Here is a 6,000-nt window from a genome sequence, read left to right on the forward strand (position 1 = left end):
TTGACATCTGAGACCCCGTGAGTAAGGATAAAAGAGGGTCTGGGGAACAACCCCTTTGGAAGCGCCAGGAGAAACGCTAGAAATCCCGTGACAGCGTTTAATAGCGACAGCCGGTGGGGGCTCGTGTGCGTCCTCCCTTGCCTGGGTGGCGGACTCACCACGGAAGAATGGTTTAGCTAAAAGAGAGGCCACAATTGAACGGCCACGGCAACGAGACACCAGACGGATCGAAATCATAAAGAAAGGTTGGAAAAAAAACCGTAGCGGTAACTGTTCCCATCCTATTTCTCTCTCTCTCTCCAACAATTACAACCCAGCGGTCCCCAACGGCTACAGCCTGCATGAACTGAGTGAACTTTATATTTCCATCGGACAATACATTATCCCCTAGACAACGATAGAGCTTATTTCTTATTGATTATTATTATACCCGCACTTTTAGATTTAGTATTGATGACGTATGTTATCTGTATGTTTGCATTGATATTATTTTTGTGTATCTTTACTAATAAATACTGTTAAAAATAGTACCATCAGACTTCAACAGACAAGTGACCCAGTTATGGGGTTCGTAACAGTACCGAAATATTGGTCGTACAGATCAAATCATTACAGGAAGCTACTGTACAATGAGGTAAATCACCAACAAAGCAGAGTAAAATGGTACGCATGGTATAGATACAGAACCACGGCGGGCAAGTAAACTCTACAACGGGGAGTCAAAACTGACCAACGCATCACCAGCACCAGCCTACCCATCGTAAAAGACATAAATACAAAAAGGCGCTGGAAGAGAGCCAACAACACAGTGCCAGATCAAACCCACCCCGCTCATGGACTGTTTGTCCCGCTCCCATCACGCCAGGACCACCAGACTCAAAAAGCAGTTACTTTCCCTGAGTAGCAAGGCTGACCAACTCCTCCACCCACTAGATAGGTTCTTGATTAGCCAGGGCATGAAAGGGTATGGGGGTGAAGACAGGGGAATGACGATAACTGGAAGAATTGGATCAGCCCATGACTGAATGGTGGAGCAGACTCGATGGGCTGAATGGCCTACTTCTGCTCCTATATCTTATGGTCTTAATCCACCCTCCATACCCTCCACCACCACGACTGACAGTTGTCCCTGTGCTTGGAGTCTCTATGGGCATGGAGTCCACCTATGCATGTAGAGGTCACTGCACTTCCTCAGTAGTTGTAATACTTTATTCAAGGTCTAAGATTGCTTCATGTCATTTCCAGTACACACGTATAAAGGCGAATGAAAAAATGGTTACACACACAAAATGCTGGTGGAACGCAGCATCTGTCGGAAGGAGCACAGTCGACGTTTTGGGTCGAAACCCTTTGTCAAGACTAGCAGAAAGAAGAGACAGTAAGAGATTTGAAAGTGGGAGGAGGAGGGGGAGATCTGAAATAATAGGAGAAGACAGGAGTGGGGTGGGATGAAGCTAAGAGCTGGAAAGGTGGTTGGAAAAAGGGATACAGAGCTGGAGAAGGGAAAGGATCATGGGACGGGAGGCCTAGGGAGAAAGAAAGGGGGTGGGAGGCACCAGAAAGAGATGGAAAGCAGGCAAGGAGTGATTGTGAGAAGGACAGAGAGAGAGAAAAGGAAAAAAAGGGAAATAAATAAATAAACAAGGGATGGGGTAAGAAGAGGAGGGGGGCATTAACGGAAGTTAGAGAAATCAATGTTCATGCCATCAGTTTGGAGGCTACCTAGATGGAATACAAGGTGCTGTTCCTCCAAACTGAGTGTGGCTTCACCTTTTGTGTGTGTTGCTTGAATTTCCAGCATCTGCAGATTCCCTCGTGTTTGCGTGAAAAAGCGGTTACTCTGGGTCCAAAGCAGCACGAAAGGAGAACAATACACGGAATCCCCAAGCCTATCGAAACAAACTCAAACAGAAATGACCGGGAGACCGCAGCTCAAAGAGCGAGTCACTCAAGAAAAAGCGCGAGGAACTCCAAACAGCTAACGCTGCTCATAAAACAATTATCCAATTCAGGCGCTCTGAAGACCTCGGAGCCCAACACTCTCCGGCTCCTCACACAAGCCCAAAGTGCTCATTGTAATGACACAATCATGACCTCACGTGCTGTCTGTGTGGAGTTTGCCCGCTCTCCCTGTGACCAGGTAGGTTTCCTCCAGGTGCCCTGGTTCCCTCCCGAGTAGCTAAGACACGTGGATTGGTAGGTTAATTTACACCTAGTCTGTATGTGAGTGGAAGAATCTGGTGGGGGAGGGGAGAGCTGAGGAATAATGGGAACGTGGGGAAAATAAGAAGTAAGGGACAATTTGTACATCTGGTGGGAGGGAAAGATGTTGGGAATGGTGAGGGTGGAGTGCTGGGAGAGTGTGGGATAGGTGGCAGAGAAGGAGTGCCAGGGGAAGGAAGGGGGCAGACGCACTCAGCCCCTAGACACCAGGCAAGGTCATTTGATTCCAAACAATTGGTTTATTGATCATTATAGAATACCTCTCCAGGGGTGCTACCTGCCTCCTCTTCTCTCCCTTCCCCTTTTCCCTACCATGATTCCCCTCCCCCTGACTTATTCCCATTCTCGGTCCACAATAGAGACCCATATAAGAATCAGGTTTATCATCACTCGCATATGTCATGAAATTGTTTTCTTTTTGAGTGACAGCTGTACAGTGCAATACCTAAAACTACTACAGTCCTGTGCAGAAGCCTTAGGCACCCAGGCTGTATACTTATGTACCTATGATTGATCCCTATCACAAAATTCTGCTGCCTTTGCCTGATGACCTTGAACTTTACATCTTCCTGCCATTATCTCTTTAAAAAAATGTCTAAACTTTACCTTGTGACACACATCATGTCAAGTCGTCACTTTTTATTGTCATTTCGACCATAACTGCTGGTACAGTACACAGTAAAATCGAGACGTTTTTCAGGACCATGGTGCTACATGAAACAATACAAAAACTGCACTGAACTATGTAAAAACAACACAGAAAAAACTACACTAGACTACAGACCTACCCAGGACTGCATAAGGTGCACAAAACAGTGCAGGCATTACAATAAATAATAAACAGGACAATGGGGCAGTAAGTTGGTGTCAGTCCAGTCTCTGGGTATTGAGGAGTCTGATGGCTTGGGGTGAAGAAACTGTTACATAGTCTGGTCGTGAGAGCCCAAATGCTTCGGAGCCTTTTCCCAGACGGCAGGAGGGAGAAGAGTTTGTGTGAGGGGTGCGTGGGGTCCTTCATAATGCTGTTTGCTTTGTGGATGCAGCATGTAGTGTAAATGTCCGTGATGGCGGGAAGAGAGACCCTGATGATCTTCTCAGCTGACCCCACTATCCGCTGCAGGGTCTTGCGATCCGAGACGGTGCAATTTCACAGTAGTTGTGTCTGTCTTGTTTTACTCTCTCTCCCTCTTAGAATTAAGTGACCGTGTTTGCTATTTTCCAATCTAATTGAGCTTTTACTGATTCATGAATGCATGAACACTACCCCTCTATTCCTCTTTGACATATTTATCTTTTATTGTAACTTATAATAATTTTTTGTCTTGCACTGTACGGTGAATTTCATGACACCTGTCGGTGATAATAAACCTGATTCTGACTCTGAGTCAGAGCACAGAATTCTGCTCCTGTGTCTTATCAGCGGGTTGCTCGTTGGTGGAGAAACTGAAGGAGCTGGACTCGTTAAGAGCTGTCATGCTGCTGGTGTCAGAGAGGCGTCGGTGCGCGGACGAGGTGTGCAGTCTGACAGCGGAGTGATGGTCAATGTCGCTTCTCTCGTGGTCGCAAGATCCTGCTGGACATCGGTGGTGTGGAATGTTGCCAGTCCAATTCACTGGTTTATTGGCGAATGGGGGGTGGGGGGTGGGAGCTGGGTGGCCCCAGTCCAAGTAGCCGCTTAGGGGGAGGAGTTGAAGACTTCATTGGAGTGCCGGAAGCGGTGTGGCAATGTGTCCATGCTGTAAGTGGTGCTGCCCCCTAGTGTTCACCCGGCAGAAGACAAGCTGTATTGTGTTCGACTGCAGACTGCTTCAACATTCATGGGACTCAGGGACTTGGACTCTTTTGTTTTGCATGACTGCATTTTGCTGATATTTTATATGTGCTTGCTATCTTGTATGTGTTATAGCTGCCTTGTGCTGTGTGTGTGAGACTGTTGGTAATGTGTTTTGCAGCTTGGCTCCAGAGGAACAGTTTCATTTGGCTGTGTTCATGAGTATTCCATTAAATGGTAATTAAACTTGAACTTGAGTTGTTAATATCAGAATCAGATTTACTATTACTGACATGTGCTATGAAATTTGTAGTGTTGTGGCATCCATACAAAGTTTAAAAGTTCAAATTTCAAAGTAGGTTTATTATCAAAGTACACATACAACCCTGAGATTCATTTTCTTGTGGCCAAACTCAATAAATCTGCAGAAGAATAACTATATACAAAAACCATAAGAGACCTCCCAACTTGGGCGTTCAACCAGAGTGCAGAAACCAACATACTGTGCAAATACAAAAAGAAAGGAATAATAATAAATAAATAAGCTAAAGATATTGAGAACGTGGGATGAAGAGTCCTTGAAAGTGAGCCCATTGGTTGGTTCAATGATGGGGCAGGTGAAGTTGAGTGTAGTCGTCCCTTTTGTTTCAGGACCCTGATGGCTGATGTTCCTGGACCTGATAGTGTGGGTCCTAAGGTCCCTGTGCCTTCTCCCTGATGGCAGCAGTGAGAAGAGAGGGTGTCCAGGGTGGTGGGGGTCCCTGATGATGGCTGCTGCTTTCCTGTGACAGTGTTTCGTGTAGATGTGCTCACTGGTGGGGAGGGTTTTACCCGTGATTGACTGGGCCGTGTCCACTACTTTGCACTGCAGTGCAATATGCTAAAAAATTACTGTAAGCTACAGCGAAAAATGCAAAAGAGGAACAGTATTATATAGATGGAGGGGAAGAAACTGTTCTTAAAATATTGAGTGTGGGCCTTCAGGCCCTATACCTCCTCCCTGATGGTGAACAGGGCAAGTCTTGATGGTGAAGATTCTTAACGATGGATACGGTCTTCTTGAGGCAGTGCTGTTTAAAGATGGTGTTGGTGGTGGGGAGGCTATTGCACATGAAGGAGATGACTGATCTACACCCTTCTTTACGAATTGTAACACTTTACTCTGCGTTGTTAATGATTCTCCTTGTACGGGGGTGAAGGGTGCAAAAGGGGGATAGTGAGGTACAGCTCATGAGTTCATGACTGTTCAGATGTCTGATGGCAGAGGGGAACAAGCTAATCCGAAAACACCGAGCGTGGATCTTCAGGCTCCTGTATCTCCTCCCTAAGGGCAGTGACATGAGGCTATGGCTGCATTGGTGAGAGCCCTTAATGACGGATGCTGCCTTCTTGAGGCAAACTGCTTTTTGAAAATATTCTCGATAATGGGGTCAAAACACTGCATCAGGACATACGACTCTAATAGCTCTACATTTAAAAAAATATAAGAATACAGTATTCATTATACACTCAGTGGCCACTTTATTAGGTACACCTGCACGTGTGTCAGCAACTCAATGCATAAAAGCATGCAGGCATGGTCAAGAGGTCCAGACCAGACATCAGATTGGGAAAGAAATGTGACCCAAGTGACTTTGACCGTGGAATGATTGCTGGTGCCAGATGGGGTGGTTTGAGTATCTCAGATCTCCTGGGATTTTCACGCAGAAGTGTCTCTCGAGTTTATGGGGAATGGTGTAAAAAACAAAAATACTTCCAGTAGGCGGCAGTTCTGAGGGTGAAAGTGCCTTGGGGTCAGAGGTCAGAGGAGAACGTCCAGGCTAATTCAAGCTGACAGGAGGGCGACTGTAACTCAAATAGCCACACGTTGCGACAGCGGGGTGCAGAAGAGCACCTCTGAACACACGACACGTCGAACCTTGAACTGGATGGGCTCCGGCAGCAGAAGACCGTATTTATTAGACACAGGAGGTACCTAATGAAGGTGTATATACTGTACAGTTAAT

This window comes from Hypanus sabinus, chromosome 29 (assembly GCF_030144855.1).
Source record: "Hypanus sabinus isolate sHypSab1 chromosome 29, sHypSab1.hap1, whole genome shotgun sequence".
NCBI lineage: Eukaryota > Metazoa > Chordata > Chondrichthyes > Myliobatiformes > Dasyatidae > Hypanus > Hypanus sabinus.